Below are 22,315 nucleotides of genomic sequence, written 5' to 3' on the forward strand. Positions count from 1 at the left end.
TATATATATTTATACACGTATTATACATACATAGTTTTTATATTTTTACTATACTTTAACTTTACCTTTACTTTACTTTACCTTTACTTTAACTTTAATAATTTACTTTAATAATTCATACTTTAATAATTCATTTTAATAATTCACTTTAATAATTCACTTTAATAATTCATACTTTAATAATTCACTTTAATAATTCATACTTTAATAATTCACTTTAATAATTTATACTTTAATAATTCACTTTAATAATTCAAAAATCTATTATAAATAGAATTCAATAGGTTTCATTATTTCATAGAAACTTGAAAATATATTTCTCTAATCTCTCTCAATCGATTTACATATATATATATATATATATATATATATATATATATATATATATATATATATATATATATATATATATATATATATATATATATATATATATATATATATATATATATATATTTGCTCTATATTATTTCAAGATATTATTAGTATACATAAAATATTACGACGGAGTGATGTCCGAGTGATTTCAAAATAGTTTTTTGAATGAGTCGAAGCTAAGGAAATTATGGGTTATAGCTATGGAGGTGATGGGTATGGTTCATGGGTATGCTCATGAGGTCAATCTAGTTTTTATCATCTCCGTTGCGTCTACGTACTTTCCTACAATATTGAATCTCAATATTGATACGTGAGCACTCATAACTTAACTTTTATATATCAATAGTGTATCCCTGACTAGTGCTCGAGTATATAGGATTATGCATGCTTGTACATTCGATATTGTCCTTAGATAGGTTTGTTGAATCCTGAATTAGATACATATGCTACTGAGATAGGGTATATGATATGCATGTCATTGGAAAGCTAGCGAAAAATTAAGAACTTTTCATTTAGATATTGAATGGTTTCGATGAACGGATTTGAAGTTATAGTCAACTGAATTTTAGTATTATTGTTAAAATGATTATTATTACTATCGTCGTTATTATTTTAATAGAAATATCATTGTTATTATAAAATATCATTATTACTATTATGTTAGTATTATCATTTTATCATAATAACATTTTTAGTAAATATAAATATTGTTATTTTTTTTATAGAATAATAATAATTATTATTACAAAATAATACAACTTTTACTTATTATTATTATGATCAATATTATTTTATCAAATAAATAGAGGATACAAAGATATTTTTCACCACGCGTAATATAATTACATTAATAATACTTACCACTATAGTTTTACGATATTAAGTGAACTTTATAAATTTTACTACTTAAGATATATAAAAGTATATTTTATCATATATAAACGTTAATATAAATTTTTATTAATAAATGACTTTTATTATTATAAAATCTAATAAATATATTTAAATATATAAAACGACTATAGCTAAGTTATATAATAAACACGTATAAATTTTAGAAGTCATTTTGGGTCAAGTTGACTTTTGCATATTAGTCTCGAGCATTAGGATTGTGGTACACTATGACTTGACCAAAAATTGTTAAACAAATATTGACCAACATATAAATATATATAATTAATATAGGTTCGTGAATCCGAGGCCAACCTTGCACTTGTTAAATGACGTTATATGTATTTTTACTACGAAATACAGTATGGTGAGTTTCATTTGCTCCCTTTTATATATATTTTTGGGACTGAGAATACATGCGCTGTTTTTATAAATCTTTTACGAAATAGGCACAAGTACTAAAACTAATTCTACGTGGGTTTAAACCAGAAATATACCCTTAGCTTGGTAACATTAAACTACTTGTCTATGTACGGTAGGCTCGAATCCTAAAGATAGATCTATTGGGCCTGGCAAACCCCATCCTGACTATGGGATGCTTTAGTACTTCGAGGTTATTTTAAACACACCTGATCTGGTGTACTTCAGAGGGTAAAACATGAACGTTAAGGCTTGTTACCGGGTGCCTACAACTTATAGAATACTTTTATACACTTGCGAGTGTACATATATTTATAAACGGAAATCTTGTGGTCTATTAATATATTGAAATGATTATTATGATAAACCTATGAACTCACCAACCTTTTGGTTGACACTTTAAAGCATGTTTATTCTCAGGTATTAAAGAAATCTTCCGCTGTGCATTAGCTCATTTTAAGGATATTACTTGGAGTCATTCATGGCATATTTTGAAAGACGTTGCATTCGAGTCATTGAGTTCATCAAGATTATTATTATGTCAATTATAGTTGGATGTATTATGAAATGGTGTGCATTCCGTCAACTTTCGTTGTAAAGAAAATTTGTCTTTTAAAAACGAATGCAATGTTTGTAAAATGTATCATATAGAGGTCAAAATACCTCGCGATGTAATCAACTATTATGAATCGTTTATAATGTATATGAACGGGTCCTTTCAACTTAGCTTGACACCAAATCAAGGTTAACACCCATTTTGACCAACAAACATGTTCTTATGAACATCAAAACACCATCACATTTATAATCTAGTGATTTAACACCCAAACCATGAAAATTACTTCCAAATTCGTCATCAAACCCTAACCCACCAATAACGAGTCAAAACCCATCTACTAACCACAACAAACCCATTTCACAACCATTCAAGGGTTTCTAGCAAAATCAAGCTCAAACCCTAATTGGAATATCAAATCAAATAATGAATTTCGGAGTTAGAACTTACCAACACTACCACAACGTAGCCGTGAACGAGGTGAACAACTTTAACACTAGCACTTTGGTGAGATTTCCACTTCTTCTTCTCCAAACCAAGCTTTCTCTCACTACAATGGGTTTCTCTCTCTAAATATGGATGAGAGAGTTTGTGAGGGTGAGAAATGAGCTAGAGATAAGGCTTGATCAGTTTTGAGGCTAAAAACCCGTCCTTAAAGTGAATGGACCAAAACACCCTTCAAAAACCCCTTAAAACGTATTTAAAATACCAGTTCTACACCAGTATCGCGTTTCGCAACATCTAGTCGCGTTTTGCGACGCCCAAATGCGACAAACACCCATGGAACGCGATGAAGTGATCAGGACTTGGATTTTTAAGGCGTCGCGTTCTGGTCATGTATGTCGCTTTCCGCGACAAGCTGAAATGCGATAAACCTCACTGAAACGCTATATCTCCAGTTTTCCAGCTCCAATTCAGAAGTTCAGGGACTGAGGTTGACAGATTCTGATTCTGATGTAAATTCTGAAAATGCATAAGTGTTAGGTTGACTTTCAGTGACACTTTCTGATGCACACCTTTACTGACACTTTCTGATGTATAAAATTCAGGGTGTTACATCTGCACTTAAGTCAAACTGATAAGCCTGAAATTCGGATTCATAACTCAATCACAGTCTTGAATATGAGTTTTCAGACTCAGAATTACTGCAGAACAAAGAAATACATATCTCTTTGAATAATTATCAGATCAAGCTAAACATTTTACACGAGATAGATCCATATGTCATTAACCCCATATGCAAAAATCATGAGAATCCAACGGTCAACGAATCGAAAACAATCGTTTTACACAGACTGCGCAGATTGAAACACGAGTAAACTGCTGTGGTTTCATAAATTCATATCTTTTCGTAGACACATCCAATCAAGATAAAATTTTTACACAACGACCATCTATATGTAATCAATAATATATAAGAAAATCATAAATATATAGATGATATCGAAGATAAAGTAATTAAATTACTGAAACTGCACTGTAAACCCTCCAATTTCAGCAGCAGATTTCGACCATTGATATCTCTCAATCCACAGCTCCGATCGAAATTTCCTTCAGCAGGAATTTACTTCCATGTGTTTTAAACCTACAGTTAAAATTTCATGACGATTGAATGGTTAACTAATGAGATATGATCACTTAAAAATCGTTGCGCATAGCATGACGAATCAGAAAATGATTTTTCTTTTGTTTCTTCAAAAAGACATCTTTTGCTCGAACATGACTAGATCATCAACAAGATATGTTGAACCTGTTCTGATACCAATTGATAGACCCCATAACGTCGATCAAGCAAAAGAATTAAACATTATGTTAGTGCGGAAATGAAGAACAAAAGAAGTTTCTCAAAGTTTAACATTTTATTGAATAAATGAAGTACATAAACTATGAAAAACAGAGGATAAACGATCTCAAAGTTATAAGATCGGTTCTTGCTACAGAAAAAGACATCTAACCTCACCCAAAGACCTCTTTATTTATAGAGTCTTGGGAATAAGGATTAGAAAACTAAATCCCCTAAATAAATGTGAATCCCCCTAATTAAGGGATTTAAACTAACTACCGATTTTATCCAATCAATTGAAATATATGGGAAATATTTTCCTAGGATATATGTTCCTAAAAAAATATGTAAAATGACGAAAGTAGTTTCACATGCTTTACATATGACTTGACTTAACGGCTAAATTAACGGCAGTTGGATGGAAGGACGAGGAGTGTAGTAAGTTAATACAATAGGGACAATGAATGTAGAAAATTTGAGAAAAGGACAAGGAGTGATATTTGAGGTTTACCACAAGGACGATGAGTGTAATTTGGTCATAATTATATGTCATATTTGTAGTTTAGTTAGGGGTGGTCAATATTTGGATTTAAACCGTTTAACCTGAAAACTAAACCAGAAAAAGCCAACACGAATTTGAAAAATGGTTTTCAGATCGAGTGAAATCGAAGCCGAATTTGAATTCGGTATACAGTTTGAAAAGTATGAATTCAGTTAAACTTGAAAACCGAATTCAAAAATTTTAATATATTTAGTTTGTTTAGTTAATTTTAATGTCATTATATTTTGGATATAATCATTTAAATAGATTCCCACTCACATAAAGATTTGATAGCCCACATTATAATTATGTTACTCAAATTATTATGTTTTTCTTCTTAATAATAAAAGTAGTGAACATCACAATTAAGCTGTAAATATTAATAAATCATCGAATTCTTAATAATTTAATAATACGTCAATGTTTTAGGTTGTATATAACTAAGACATCAGTAACGCCGCAATTAAACTCCCATATTTCTGAATTTTTTCATGATTTTCGGTTTCAACCCAATCCGAACCAAATTCGATTTCAGTTTCGGTTCGATTTCAATTTTGACTTCGGTTTACAGTTCGATTTTGCACAAAAAAAATTTCAAAACCGAATACACTGAACAACCGAAAACCGAACCGATGAACACCTCTAGATTTAGTTGTGATATATGTAGGTTTAGAAGTTCACAGGCTTTCTGGTAAGTCATCAGGATGTATTTAGGTCTATTTTGGATATGATGAAGAGTACAAAGGCTAAGTTTAATTTACTGGATAGATTGAAAATATAAAATGCTACTCCGTATAAATATTTTATGGAGAATGCTAAACATAGCCCTAAGGGCTACGTTGAACGTACCATATTTAAATTTTAAAAGTCTGTTAAATTTAGGGCAAATGGTCCGAAAAAGTAACCTAAGTTACCCAATTTGACAATCAAGGTAACCCCCAATTTGCACAAACCCGAAAAGAATTGCAATTTAATTTTTGCTCGCAAAAAAGGAATGTGTGTTCAAATTTTTTAAAATTGAGGTAATATCTAATGAACACAAAATCTAAAATCACGAATTACTTCAAATTGAGACTTGGAACACTTTACTAATGCTTCGATTATCATTTTTTGTGAAGCAACTTGATCCAAAACATCATGAAAAACAACGAATCGAGATGATCAAGTCGACTTGTTCAAACGACTTGTTCATCTCGATTCGTTGTTTTTCATGATGTTTTGGATCAAGTTGCTTCACAGAATCAACCACCGGTAAAGCCAAATATCCATGAAGATTGCAACTAATCGCGGATTTAAGTTGTGGAAAATCTTTAGGGTTGTAATTAGTTATATCAGAAGTCCACTCTGGTAATCCTCACTTAAATACTCGAGCAGGGGGACTATGGTCTTCTTCTTTGAGATCTTCGTCCACAATATATGCATTTTTTTCAGAATCTTTTCTATAAAAACAAAGGTTTTTAACAACTACACTAAGACCAAATGGTTGATCTATTGTTGTAAGTAGTTGGTGCTTTCTAACAACATGAGGTGACCAAAACTGAACTAAAACATGTTGCTCGCGGAAGGTTAAGAGCTTTAGTGCAGCTTTTAGTTTATACGTTATTTCCTGATGATGCATGGAAATTTTCACTGGCGTCAGCTCGAAACCTATATACGAACTACATCATAATCACCCAAAAAAAAACTCATACTAATACTATAAGCTATCGTGTCAGACACACTAGTTGGGGAGCTCCTAGAAAACTAGAGATATTAATAAAAAGAGGTAGAAGTATGTGTAGGACCTCTAACTCATAATTCACTATGAGATTGTGATTGTATATATGAGATTGAAGTGTAAAATGTAGAAGATGTATTAAGATATGCAAATGGTAAGGTAGAAGGTTTTTCCTGTTCGGGCTACCCGGTTGGGCGAGTAATCCGATCTCATACTCTGATGTACACAGCCCAGCAGGATTACTCCCTGGCTGTTTCCTACCCTTCCCTGTTCGGGTTACCCGGTTGGGCGAGTAATCCGATTTCATACTCTGATTTCCCTGTTGGTTGTTCCGGGAAATATCTCATTTACAGGCACAACACACAGGCCATCGTGCACTGTGTGTGGTGCGTGCTCTGAGGATATTTATGCAATAAATTGAGAACCTATTGTTAAACTCTTTGAGAAATGGGGCATTTGACCAATTTTCTGGATATAATTGGCAACGTTATGAGTGATCACCACCACCGCTAAAATGATGGTGATAAAATTACTTATAACTAATTGATAATCAGTAACCTTTTTATAAGGGAGGTGATCCTCACACACCATTTTTTGATCCATACACACCTAACTTATTAGTATACCCTTACTTTAACCGAAAGCCGAAAGCGGTTTTAAGTTTTAACCCGACGTATTTGAATCCTAAGCTAAATAGATCCGAAAATAACTTATGGGCAGGGCCAGTCCTGAGTGTTCTGTTGTCCGGGGCGAATCGATCAAATAATGCCCCCTACTCTATTAATAAACAAGTGTTCGAAAGCTAATCGATTTATATAACTCATTTTCACGTTAATTTTTTTTGTAAATAAATTTAGTGTGACAATTTGAAAAGATAAACTACGATAAAAGTGATGACTTCGAGTCTAGTTAAAATTTTTATAGTGTCTTTTTCTTTTTCATACGTGATTTAATTAATGAGTAAATTATAAAAGAAAAACATCAACTAATGTAACATGTGTCTAAATTATTAGACTATTAGTTGATATATCCCGAAATATGTGTATATAATTATATTTTTCTTTTGTTTCAAAATAATTGTCTACCTTCAAAAAAGACAATCAACTTTACATTTTTATTCTTAAATATTTTCTCAAAAATTGACATCTTAAAAAGATTTATTTTTATATTATACTAAAATTTGTCTATGACACACCAATAAAATAGGACTTTCAAAAAAAGACTTGGTTCCCCTATAGAAATAATTAAATTAAAGAAAATATAAAAATCAAGTACTACTATGGAGTATTATATTAAGAAATCAGTAAACTTATTTTATGAATTCACATTATTATAGCACCTCTATTGCTAAACTAGAATTTCAAAATCCATACATGATTGTACAATACGCTATATCTGTTGTATGATATGTTGAATTTTAATACAATTAACACATCTGACAAATGAAAAAAGATTACAATATCATGGAACAAAAGATTTTTTCTCTTTTCAAATTTTGACTTTTTTTCTTCCTCTCTCTTCCCCATGAAATTTCTCCTCTAAACTTACAAAAAAAAAAAAAAAAAAACTAACTGCACTTAAAAAAACTCAGAACTCTAGATTTAATGTCCCCTAAAATATGATGCCCGGATGCAGTCACCCCAGTGGCCCTACCCTAAGGCCGACCCTGCTTATGGGTGAAAATCCCACAATGAACTTAAAACCATTTATATATAGACATGACCCAAACTTAAACCCAGAAGTAAAAAGACTAGGCCCAATAGTTTTATCTTAATCATCATAATCATCATAATCATAATCATAATCATAATCATAATCATATCACTTTACCCCACGTGAACCTACTGAAAACGCGATTACATGAAGAAAAAAAAAGGAGTAAATTACCAAAATAGTCCCTGTGTTTGTTCATTTTATCCCAAATAGTCCCTCCCAATTATTTACTGCAAAATCAGTCCTTATTTGCATTTTCGAGTCCCAAATAAGTCACTGTGTTTGTTCATTTTCTCTCAAATAGTCCCTAGTAACATGAACAACAGATAGTGCGCTTGAGAGACGGTTTTCGAAAGGCTATAACTTCTAAATCGTATATCCATTTTTGATGAATAAGCTGTTGATAGAAAGGTGAGATAGTCAAATTTTTGTTGGTCAGGTCATAATAGGTTAAATTGGATTTTACGGGACCCGAAACGTACCCTAAAGTTGCTGAAAAAATCTAAAAATCAAATTTTGGTTTTTTTCAGCAACTTTAGGGTACGTTTCGGGTCCCATAAAATCCGATTTAACCTATTATGACCTGACCAGCGAAAAGTTTACTATCTCACATTTCTATCGACAGCTTATTCATCAAAAATGGAGTTACGGTTAAGAATTTATAGCCTTTCGAAAACCGCCTCTCAAGCGCACTGTGCGCTGAAGGAAAACAGCAGATGGAAGCAACAGTGTGCTTGAGAGGCGGTTTTCGAAAGGATATAACTTCTTAACCGTAAATCCATTTTTGATGAATAAGCTGTCGATAGAAAGGGGAGATAGTCAACTTTTCGTTGGTCAGGTCATAATAAGACTCCATTTTTGATGAATAAGCTGTCGATAGAAAGGTGAGATAGTCAACTTTTCGTTGGTCAGGTCATAATAGGTTAAATCGGATTTTACGGGACCCGAAACGTACCATAAAGTTGCTGAAAAAAACAAAAAATCAGATTTTAGTTTTTTCAGCAACTTTAGGGTACGTTTCGGGTCCCGTAAAATCCGATTTAACCTATTATGACCTGACCAATGAAAAGTTGACTATCTCACCTTTCTGTCAACAGCTTATTCATCAAAAATGGATATACGGTTTAGAAGTTATAGCCTTTCGAAAACCGTCTCTCAAGCGCACTGTGCTGCTATCTGTTGTTCATGTTACCAGGGACTATTTGAGATAAAATGAACAAATACAGGGACTTATTTGGGACTCCAAAATGCAAATAAGGACGATTTTGCAGAAAATAATTGGGAGGGATTATTTGGGATAAAATGAACAAACACAGGGACTATTTTAGTAATTTACTCAAAAAAAAAGTTAGTCGTTAATTAATTACGCGTAATTGTTTGATGATCAAAGTCGGCAATGCTACTCAATTGCTTGTCCGCATTGATCAAAGAGGGTGTTTCAACCTACTCACTTCACTTGAGCACTTTAGGTATATCTCTGACCTTTTCTATCTCTGTTTTTTTTTTCTTCCTGCAATACAAATTCGTTTTTAGGGTTTATTGCTTCTGATTTGAGCGATTAATCAGTGATCACTGCTATCGTTGTTTCCGCTGATTGTTAAATAGATACTTGTAATTGCTGCTATATCATTTCATTGTTCAAAAACAAAATAGTTTAGGGTATTAGCACAATTTTGTTCATCAATGAGTGGATCTATGCCGCTGAGTTCATATGATTGATTATATGTTGTATATTGTATTGTATACGTTGGTGTTTTTGATTTATTTATTTATTTATTTATTTTTTTGACACGTCATGTTTCATATGTATTGAGTACACTATATACGATTATTCTTGTTGTGAATTTTTTTTTTTTTTTTTTAAAAGCCAACAATTATTATTAAAAAGAAATAAGGAGGTCCGAAGACCATATACAGAATCTCAACAAACCTACACTAACAATCACGAGCAAAAGCACTCGACTAAAATAAAGAAACAAACTCGAAAACAATACAGACATGCGCTATACAGAGAAAAAAAAAATGCTATGTAAAGAAAAAATGGTAAGACTCGATTGGTTATATATATTTCAGGAAAAAGCCTTCATCTAACGAGATTCGCCAAGGAAGGGACAACTTGAAAAGACAAGCAGGAGTAGAAGCCAAATTGCAGTACCGTAACACTACAGCGACAAAGCAAATGACTCTACACCTCTTAGCCCTGGCCAAGACGAAAAACGAAAGACTCCGGCATAAAAAACCTGAATATTAACCAATGCCAACTTTAGTAGGGTTAGCGTCAAACCATCTCGGATTGGTTAACCATTTTTGCCAAACTAGATTGCCTTTCTTCCAACGGCTATTTATCCACTCGAAGCTCTTAGATTGAATCTCGGATATTATTTTTGGGTTGCTTAAATGCTTTTTTCAAAAACACGATCGTTTCGATGTAGCCATATGTAATAACTAGTGATCCAAACAACCGATCGCCAAAGAGAGATGCCAAGATTTGAGTTAAGCTGGGGGTTCGAAGCATTTGCGATATCAGATAAGCATGAGATGTTAAGGAGGTCTAGATTCCACCATTTTTGTAATTTATTCCAAATGTCGATGGAATTGGAGCACTTTAGAATGCAATGAAGAAGAGTTTCAATGTCATCGTCGCATACCGGACACCGGACAGAGTGAAGATCGATACTTTTTTATCAAGTTCTGATCGGACGGGGAGTTTATTTTGATTCATCCTCCAGATAAAGATTCCAATTTTTTGCGGCACTAAGGGGTTAAGAACAGTAGGATTTCTCGAACCGATAGGAACAGCAGACAACGAATTCAATAATTGCATGAGATTATCCGTGGAGAACTTGCCATTCGGACTGTGTTTCCAGACCCAACTTGGGGATTGGTTACTAGAAAAAGTGTAGTGTTCGATAGAATCGGTGATGGAAAGCAATTCATCAGCAGCCCTCCATTTAGGTAAAGAATTCCAAACCCAGGAGAAAATAATGCCAGAATCTGATTTGGTAACGCGATCCCGAATAGAGACGTCTTTGTCCACTTCTAGTCTAAAAAGCCTAGGATACAAATCACAGAGCGCTCTGTCACTTATCCACTTATCCTTCCAAAAACGCGTGTCAGCTCCGTTCCCTACATCTTTGACAAAAGCATTAGCAATATTACACCCTAACTTATTTAGGGTGTGTTCGATATTGATAATATTGAACCATGTTCGACCCGCAAATTTTTTCAAATTACAAATGACCGAGGGAGAGAAACAACCCAACCCACCGTTATCACCATAGATGCTTTTTATAATTCGGACCCAAAAAGAGTTATCGTTGTTCAGAAAACGCCACCACCATTTTGTTAATAAGGTAAGATTTTTTAATTTTAAAGAGTTGACATTTAAACCACCAAATTCGTATGGTAAAAGAATTTGGTCCCATTTGACCCAAGCCATTTTTTTCTCATCATAGGATCCCCCCCAGAAAAAATCGCGCCTCATTTTTTCTAATTCATTTAGAACACGTACCGGGGCTTTGAAGAGTGAAAAATAGTATTGTGGAAGGCTAGTTAGGACAGCTTTGATGAGGGTTAACCGACCGCCATAAGAGATAGATTTAGCTTTCCAATCGGAAAGCCGTTTTTTAAATTTATCAAAAATGGGAGACCAATTTTTATAACACTTTAAATTAGCACCGATTGGAAGACCAAGATAATTAAACGGGAACGAGCCTTCCTTACACCCAAACCAATTGGCAATACAAGATAGTTCTACACTTGACGTACCGATTCCATATACACAACTTTTATTAAGATTGATTTTAAGACCCGATAAATCTTCAAAGCATTTAAGTATTTTCAAAATATTTCTAACTTCACTTTTATTCCATTTGCCGAAAATGATAGTGTCATCCGCATATTGAAGGTGTGATACGACGACCTTATCATTTCCAACCTCGACACCACTAATTAATTTTTTATTTGTAGCAATCTTAAGGAGATGGTTTAAACCTTCACCCGCAAGAATGAATAGGAAGGGAGAAAGAGGATCTCCTTGTCTTACTCCTCTCTTGGGGAAGAATTGGTCGGTTGGTGCTCCGTTTACTAAGACCGAGATTGAGGTGGAGGTAAGGCATGATTTTATCCAATTTACCCATTTAGACCCGAAACCCATCAAATTCATAATGGCGCAAAGGAAGTCCCAATCTAGACAATCAAAAGCTTTTTCAAAATCAACTTTAAATATAAAACTCTTTTGATTTCTAGATTTGAGATCATCAATTGACTCAAGAGCAATTAGAACGCCATCTAAAATATATATATTGGAAATAAAGGCGGTTTGCTCATCACCTATTAGCCTCGGAATGAATTTTCTAATTCTGTTTGCAAGCAGTTTTGAAAGGATTTTGTAATAACTACCGATGAGGCTAATAGGACGATAATGAGAAAAGTTGAGAGGATCTTTAACCTTTGGGATAAGAGTGATGAAGGACGCATTACACCCGTTAGAAATTTGCTCTGATTCCCAAAACCAATGAATGGCCTTTAAAAGGTCTCCCTTAATAATATCCCAGAATAGAGTGTAGAAAAGAATATTGAATCCGTCTGGCCCGGGGGCTTTATTTTTTCCACACCCCTTGATAGCTTCTAGCACTTCTGATTCTGAAAATCTAGACTCAAGAGATTCGGCCATGCTTTCTTCAAGTTTAGAACCGTCCCAATTATGAAGCATCCATCCCTCGGAATTGGATTTCTCGAAAAGACCCTGAAAAAAATTAAAAGCTTCATTTTTAATATCAGTCGGGTTAGAAGTCCATACCCCAGCTTTGTTGATTCCATGGATGTTATTTTTGTGGTGCCGCCGCCGGATGTAGGAATGGAAGAATTTGCTGTTTTCGTCTCCTTCTAATGCCCATTTAAATCTTGCTTTTTGTTTGAGCATCTCAATTTGCGTATTCTCTTTTTGCGCGAGAAGATCTCGATCTTTCATCCAATTACCTAGATCTTCCTCACTAAGATCGGACGTTTCTGCTTTCTTTTCCCAATCATTTATGGCATTCGATAATTCCTCTATTTCGACATTTAGTTTACCGTAAGATGTAGAAAACCATTTTCGAAGATCTTTCTTGACAATCTTTAGTTTTTCTCGAAAAACAATGTCGGGTCTATTAGAGTTGATGCTTGAATTCCATGCGGCTTTTATCACATCATAAGATTCTTTTTGTTTCAGCCACTCATCAAAAACTTTAACCGGTTTTGGTCCAAAATCTATGTCACCATCTTTTAGTAGCAGAGGGCAGTGATCAGTGTGTTTCTTGTCAAGAACCAATACGTTCGCATTCGGCCATTGTTGGATGAATTGCTCCGAAACCAAAAATCTGTCGAGTTTGCTGAATTTTGTACCATTATCACTAATGCGAGTATAAGTTCTACCTCCAAGAGGTAAATCGAGGAGAGAATTATCTTTGATGAAGTCATTAAACATTCTGGCTCTCCTTTCACAAAACTCGGTATTTTTTCTTTCAGTTGCAAACCTGACCTCATTGAAATCCCCAAAAATAACCCACATAGCATTATCATATTTCATTGCCTCCGAAAGATCATTCCACATGACTTTTTTATCCTTTTCAGCTTGAGGACCATAAGTGTTAATCAATATGAGCTCGGTACCTATATCCTGCCAATGTCCTTTTATCGCAATATAGGACTCTCGTTCGACAACTTGGTTAGCCTTAAAAATATTCGGATCCCAAACCGTTAGAATCCCACCCGAATTCCCTTTTGATTTTTTAAAGGCATAGAGATAATCACAGCTTCCCCAAATTTTTTCAATCCATTGTTCAGAAATTTTATCTACTTTAGTTTCTTGCAAAGCAATTATGTTAGGTTTATTTTGAAAACAAATTTTTTTAAACCAATTGAATTTCTTTTTATCATCATACCCCAAGCCTCTAATGTTGAGAGATAGTATCTTCATTATATAAAATTAAAAAAGAACACGAAAGTTATGAAAGTACCTAAAGAGTGTACCTTAGTTCCTGTTAGAAGCTTTTTTCCTCGTCAAGCCCAAGATATCACCGACCTCCTCGCAATTTAAAGACTTTTCAGAGAGTGATTGATGACCCTTATCGTTTTTCTGACTCAATCTGGAATTTGAAACAGCCCTACGAACCGAATGTTTCTTTCTTGGTCTTCTTGCAAGGGATTTGACGTTTAAGAATTTGGATGAAGCATTCCAATTTCTAATGTTAGTCCAAGATTCAATTGAAGATTTACTTGAGGTTTTACGCTTTTTACATGGGTGATCTTTAGGAGCATAACACTGATCAGGTGATTTTTCAACAGACGGTTTGCTAATTCCAGAGTTAAATATGAACGTGGTAAAATCTTTTTCAAAACATGAGTTTGCCAAGCCCAATTTTTCGTTTGGGTCAGCCTTGCTATTCTGGGCCGTGACTTTGACAGGAAAAGTAGGTTCATTTGGGCTTGGATCATGGGTTCTATCTTGATTTGAGTTATGATCTGTGGGAGAGGGAGTCGAATCATTGGTGGAAACCTCGTTAGAAGATTCTTCAATTACAGTACCATTCGTTTTCCCATTTTCAATATCAGCTTCATTATTCTGGGGAATTGAGGAGCCGGTGTCGTCACTAACATTAACTGGAGTGGTAGGTTTATGCTTATTCCTTTCATCGTTTATATCAAAAAAATTATCTGACGTGGCAAAAACTTTAGACCCTTGATCTTTTTCGTTGGAATTATGATTATTACCTTCCAGCGGCCAGTCATCGTCAATTTCATCATCAGAGTTTTCCGGCGAAGAGTCTTTGTTGATATCATGGTTACTATTTGAATCTGTGAGATCAATACTTGGATCCGATTCTTCCATCTCAATTTCCACAATACCTTTAACATCCTCAATGACTTGCACATAAAATATACCTTCTTCTTTGATTTTAACACTTACTAAGGTATTTATAAGACCCTCTTGACCCCAAAGTTTAACTAAAACCTTACTACAAACCAAATTTTGATTACCATTAAACGAACAATTATAAGTGTCGAGAACGGGACCGTACCAATTCGCTATCTTCCTGAAGTTCTTTTCTGACCAACAACTGATGGGAACACCTTTAATGGTAAGCCAAGACAACCTAGCCGATTGAAATGGTTTCGATTGCACACGACGAATATTCTTTAGCCATTGTTTTAGAATATGGTCTTCGTTGCTAAGAATATTATCAATGGTGCATTTATCTTCAAAAGTTAGACAAACATCAAGCCCACCTAGATATTTTATATTAAATTTTGAAAGGCCTTCTGCTGTGCATAGAACAGGAAAATCCTCAATTAAATCTATGTTCAAAATTTCGCCTATTATTGCATTAGATAATACCTGCTGGTTCAGTTCTTCTTCTTCCAATTCAAGCAGACGTGGTTTAGTGGCCGGGTTAGGGGGAATGTGAGTGTGATTTTGTTGCACTGGTACAGAATTATCTTTAGTATGATTTTGTTGCACTGGTACGAAATTGTCTTTATCAGTTGTATCAGTATGTGTAGAGCCATTCTGTGTATTGACAGCCGGTTTAGGAACATACTGAGATTTGGGTTCACGGTTGGCAGTAGATTTGGGAGCATATTTTGGTTTAGGTTTGCTATGTTGTGGGATATAGTGAGAGGATGTAGGCTGAGCAGGCTGCTTGAATGGTAGAGCTTCGGTACCTATGGAGTTACCTGTTCTTTCATGTGCTTTATACGCCCTCAACCATTGACCGTGAAGATTAATGGAATTCAAACGTTTGAGCAGGTAATCTATATCAACAATATCTGCGAAACGAACAAATCCAAAGCTTTTTCCATTCCTTAACGTTTTCCTGATCGGAATGTAAAGATCCGTCACTTGTCCATATCTTTTGAAGAATACCAGGAGATCTAATTGATTCCAATGATCAGGGAAATTAAAGAACATGATGGAGGTTTCATTATTAGGGTTAGAGGGTTGAGATCGATTACGGATTGGAATATTGTTGGGGAATGAAGCGTGTTGATTGTGTGAAGATTTAGTAGCAGATCCATACCTGCGAATAAGGTCACGATGTCGATGGTAGTTATTTTGATTGATTGGCGAATCGATCCATTCACCCTCCTCAATGTCATCGCGAAATTTGGGTTTGAAAGTGTGGATCCTGGGTTGTTTTGCCGGACCGGTGGTCGGCGTGAAAGGTGAAGTAGGGAAAGGGAATCGCCTCATCGAGAGAAAACGTTTTACTGTTTTGATTTATTATTTCGTTTCTAGATGTAAGAAAATTCTCCGTTAGTTACAGAGTATGGTGCATGTACCCAAATGTTAGTTACATTAATCTTCAATTGAACCATTCTCCGTTGTGAATTGATTCAATTGAAAACTTCTTTTCTTATTATAGTGTTTTATTTTACTATTTATTTATTTATTTATTTATTATATTTCTGAAAATTAACCTTCAAAGTTGTAGCCTGGGGATTAAATTTGGTTTTATTATGATTTGTTGTTTTAGTTTCTTTTAAGGAATGAAATGAATGAAGGGCTAGGAAATGATTAATTATGAGAAATTGGTAGTGGATGAAAAAGTTAGTTATGACAACTTAGTTGGCAAATCATTTTATTTTATATTATGTATTGGCCAATAATATGAACAAATTATATTTTTCTTTAAACAGATATTTGATTTCATATACTTTGGTCACCCATCCAACTTTTAGGTCAACTGAATTTTTTTTCCCGAGTCGGTTAACAATATATAAATGTATTGTAATGCAATTTGTTAGTTTTTGGTTCTGTTTCATCCTTCAATTTGTGTTATGCTTAGAACAAAATGATAGCTTATTCAATTCCATTTAGAATAGAAAGTAGGTTAGGACCATCAATTATATTTTTATATTTATGTGTTAAATGTTAAATTTTGACTTACTATAGAGTGTAAATCTAAGGATTAGTAATTTACTCATAGATAAATGCTTTTTGGGGAACGTAAATTAGTTCTTTACAATTAAAGGTATCGTACATTTTGTATTGTTCAAAGTTAAAAGGGTAAAACAAAAAAGGCAAACGAGTACTAGTTATTACTTTGTTTGATTGCTTGCATCATCAATCCTGTTATTTGTCATCATATTTTCTTAAAGAATTGTCAGTCATAAATTTTTTTTACCAGTGTCTTATTGAAAATTACCGGGTTCTAATTTGTGGGCATTGATCTTTGATGTAGTGGAGATAATGGGCAAGGTAACAGGTAATCACTACCACCGCCAAAATGAAGGTAATTAAATTACTAATAACTAATTAATTGGCAATCAGAAACCTTTTATGAGGTAAAATTTCCTCACTTTTTAATGTTGGTTACCTTATTTGTGCACACATACAGTTTTTTCCTCTATTACTGTTTTGATTCTTCTGGGTAGAAATGATTTAAATTGTATCTACGAGTAACATTTTTTCAATTTTAAAGTTTCCTTTGAAGTCTTCGGTTATTATCTGATTTTTGTTCTTGTGTTTGGATTAGCTTAAGGGTGTGCTTGGTTGGGGGTAATGGACCCTAAGGAATAGGAGGAATGGTAATCATTGTAAGTGCTTGATTCATTGTAATGGGATTGGCCATTACCTAAAACTAGTTAATGAACCATTACCCAACAAAATGGGAGGAATGAGTCTCATTATATAATACACTGCAGTTTTTCCTCCCACGTTCATATCATAATTTTCCTTATTTCTAGTTCCTTTATTCAACTACACACTACAACTGCATCTAAGAATTTTTCATCTCTGTACTATACGAACCTACAACTTGAAGATGAATTGTATCCTCTGTATTTGTTCTCTATATTTTAGATCAAATATTAATAATTAGGTCATTAATGGCTATTTTATAGTATTCAAGATTCATCTAACGTCTTTTTAAGGATGGTACAACTATTTATAAATTATGATCAAATATAAGTTTTAATTGTTTATTAGTTTCACTGTTAATCGATTAATTATCTCTTCTACATACGATTGCCCGATTTATGTACTGTAGTTGTCACGAGTATAAATATATAACTATTTTTCAACAGCATCAACTAACTATTATGGGCAATTAGTATATGGATCAAGTGTAGATAGTTAAATTAGAGAACTTTAGTTTAATGCCTAGTTAACAATTAACAATTTGGAGACACTTCATCCTGAATTTGTACTTTTGATTTTATAAATTAACAAATGTGGTGAAAGAATAATTTTTTTTATAGAGTAATAACCAAGCAACAACAATCCAATGGGAATGAGCATTGCATTCCCATTATCATTCCATTCTCATTATCATTACCATTCCCTCTTTTGAACCAAGCACACCCTACCCTAAGAGCTTATAGTGGTTAAATGGACAATATGACAACACCTTTAATAGGTGGAGAAAGACAAAAAAAGATAATATAAGGGGTGGAGTTGTAAATAAGTCAAATAACTAACTGAAACATAACTGAAAGTTTTAGTTAATTATAACTGATGAGTTATATTTTGATTCTGTAATCAGTTTTTTATACAGGGATGGGTTGGTTATCAGTTAACCTAAACTGTCCAGTCCAGACCATTTTCAGACTGCTGAATCTGTTCTTGAACCCAATCCAGCCCAGTTAAAAAAATGCAGTTTTACTGCAGTGTTTGTGCCCTAAAACTGCAGTTTAATATTGTTTATAGCTATAAACAGTGCTGATTATATGCACTGAATTTATGCAGAAACGCTTAAAAAAACACAGAGTTTACACTTTTTTGTTGTAAAAATGATTTTATTGAGGAAATTGAACTTTGGTCAGGGCGGGCAGTTAACAGCGATTCAGTTATTAGTTGTTTTCATAAGCTAACCTGATAATTATCCTGTCAACAGATACATCGCATGGTGATTCAAAATATCTGCCACAACTTTGGTTTTTTGGAAAACAAGGTATCTCTCGCCCGAATTATGGTGATTCAAAATATCGCATGATGAAATCGTTATACCAGTATCCTAGCATTATGAACTTTTAAACTTAACCATCTCAATATATGATATTGGCAACTTTTCATTTCAAAAGTTTCTTGATTAGTACTCCCTTTGTGGTTTCTAGATTTAGCTATACAATTTTCATTAAAGGGCGGGTCTCTAGAAGAACGATTTAGAAGGAAGCCTCGAAGCAATGTTTTTTTTTTTTTTTACTTTGCATATTAGTTGGTCAGTAGGACCTACCCAATGAAACTTGTGCCTAAATATTATTCAAGAAATTTGACTATTTGCCTAGTAGTTGGGCCCTCTGATATCCTTGCAAGTGGTGTCAGGTTCGAACAGGAAAAACCTTAAAAATTTGAGTCGTATCCACCGATGAATAATAAAAACTCAAAAAACAAGAATGAGGTTCATGCTTTTTCTTTATGTTTTCATGACTTTTGTAACTTCATATGGGAAATTAGCATTTGGTAACTAGTTTCATATACAATGGTTTGCAGTGATCCTACCAGTAAATTTTCATTCACGATTCTAATGTGTTCATATTTTAACTATAGGTTACGACCCAAAAGGTAATCACAAAGGACCCACATCATCAAAATATACAAGAGAGGGTAAAAGCTGCACTAAAACTTTTATGTTTTCGCGAGCAACATGTACTTGCTCAGTTTTGGTCCCCTCAACGGGATGGGAAGCACCAGTTACTTACAACAAGTAATCAACCATTTGGTCTTGGGGTTAATGACGAAAGACTTCATTCGTATAGGCGGGACTCTGAGCGCAATACTTATGTTGTGGAAAAAGACAACGAAGAAGAAGAAGACCACCGTAGTCCTGTTGTTCGAGTATTTAGGCGAGGGTTGCCAGAGTTGACTTTTGATATACCAAAATACTCGTCAACAAATTTTCCTCAACAAGAATATGCAATTGATTGTAATCTCCATGGATATTTGGCTTTACCGGTGTTTAATTCTACTTTATGTGTTGGTGTCCTTGACCTCTTGATGTCTTCTTCAAAGTATACAAGTTATGCTCATGAGATTCAACAAGTTCACAAAGCCATGAAGGTTTTTGTTGTGCATTACCTGCTTGTACAGTACAAGTTATCAATGTAAAATATAAGTGGATTTATCAAATTTACAAGTGGAAATATAACTTCCCATCTTTCATCTTTCCTCTCAACATTTCAAGATTATTTCATCATAGTTATTTGGAGCGAACCATAAGTTCATATATATATATATATATATATATATATATATATATATATATATATATATATATATAAACCATTGCTATCTTTACATCAGATTTTATATACACAATATCATACAAACCCTTTCAGTGCTATAGACATAGATATTAATTCACATTGCATTCTATCTCGTTTTATATAATTCACGCTGTATGCTATATTCATGCTCAAAATTGTTAACTTGTAGACCGTGGATCTGATAACCCCTCAAGCACTCAATCGTCCTTATTCAAATGTGAGTTGGGTCTTTCTTGGTACTCTTTTTCTTTAGTTTCTACATATCCATGTGCTTAATTTGAAATGCTTACACTTGTAGATCACTTTGATTTACAGGTTCAAAATAAAGGCGGACAAAATTCCATGAAAATAATTCACAGTATATTAAAAATTGTGTGCGAAACTCATAAGTTACCTCTTGCTCAGACATGGGCTATTTCCCCATTAAGTAGTTTTGTTTCCCATAATGAAGTTGTAATGAAGAGTTGTAATAGTTCTGACACTAGATGTCTTGAAAACGTAGTATGCATGTCAACAACTTGTCTCCCGTTTCATGTTCAAGACAAAGATATGTGGGATTTTCGGAAAGCATGTAAAAAACGTCATGTAGACACGTCCCGTGGGTATATTGGGAGAGCGCTATTATCAAAAGGTTTATCTTTTTGTGGAGATATAACTAAACTTAGTGATGAAGACTACCCTTTGGTGCACAATGCACGCATGAGTCGGTTAACTAGTTGTTTTGCAGTCTTTGTGCACAATGTACGTTGAAGCAAACAGTGATGACTATGTATTAGAGTTTTTTCTGCCAGACAGTAAATGCGTACCAAATGTGGTGGAAACATTGAAGCAAGAATTTAAGGTAGCACGCGGGTTTGAACTGGGTGACACATCAGTTATACAAGTTGTTGGACCACCTACAGTAAAAAAAGTAAAAAAAATAAACCGAGTTTTTACCTTATTATGTAAGACAGTGTTGCAAAAACCCCCCGATTACTCCCGATTAATCCTCGATTACTCCTTTATTATTGGCTGACTGATCCAATTTTTCAAACGTAGGCTAATGGTTCTGAATTGGATCTGTCGGTCAAAGTCAAAATTGGTCAAAATTTTATTTTAATATAAAATGAAAAAAACAATTGAGTTTTTGAACGGATGAACAATTATGTTTTTAGACAATCATGTCAAAGTTTATGTTAATGTTTATGTTTACAGTTTTCTTCTGTATTTACACATGATTTTGAAATTTATTATTTAAATGTATTAAAATGTCCAGAGTCTGATTAATACCCGAATTGTTCAGTTGCATGGGGTCATATACAAACTGTATGCAGAACCTACATTAAGAATATTCTAGATTCAGAACTTATCTCCTACAATGTACTAAACATGTTTTCTTTAATTTGCATTCTCTTGTAAGCTCCCTTTCTATATTGCTCATGTTCAAATTTGTTGTATCTTGCAGACAGAACCTGATACTGCATCGACATCCATAAGGTGCGTGGATGACAACTTCATGTTTCCGATGATCTCATCAGATCCTGAGTCAATTTCGAGCATGGAGACAGCATGTGATACTGGAATGATGAAGGTGATGGTAACTTTTTAAAAACAATGTGATGAAGTTTCGATTTTCTATTTCGATGAAACTGTCGGATCTGAAAAGTAAAATGGCAAATAGATTCAAGTTACAAGGTAAAGAGTTTAAACTAAAATTCTTGGACGAAGATAATGAATGGATAAGCATTTGTATTGATGAAGACTTGGAGATGGCTCTGAAGACTTCAGTCAATAACAACACCATCAACTTAATCTGAGAATACTGTTAACATATCATGGTTAATGACTATGGTTCTTGGATCTTAATCAATCAAGACTTAATTAGCACTTGGATAATATTTTTGGAATTTTGCGTGTAAAACTTGCAGTTACGTTGCGTATGTCACCCTGAACGAATTTGTTTTAGCTGAGTATATATGTTAATTGCATATCGGAAATAGCAACTCTGGTTAAAATGTGAGGGATATGTAAAAATTGCCAATAAAGGCAATGACATTCCCAAAAAGGTATTGTGTTTTCTAATTCTTGCTA

The 22,315-nt window shown here is 33.7% G+C and overlaps 1 pseudogene; it reads left to right on the forward strand.

The window, feature by feature from the left end:
• Positions 1–9,395: 9,395 nt before the first annotated feature.
• LOC139860371 (protein NLP6-like) lies at positions 9,396–21,833 on the forward strand (annotated as a pseudogene).
• The last annotated feature ends 482 nt before the right edge of the window (positions 21,834–22,315 follow it).

The sequence above is a fragment of the Rutidosis leptorrhynchoides genome, chromosome 7, assembly GCF_046630445.1.
Source record: "Rutidosis leptorrhynchoides isolate AG116_Rl617_1_P2 chromosome 7, CSIRO_AGI_Rlap_v1, whole genome shotgun sequence".
Lineage (NCBI taxonomy): Eukaryota > Viridiplantae > Streptophyta > Magnoliopsida > Asterales > Asteraceae > Rutidosis > Rutidosis leptorrhynchoides.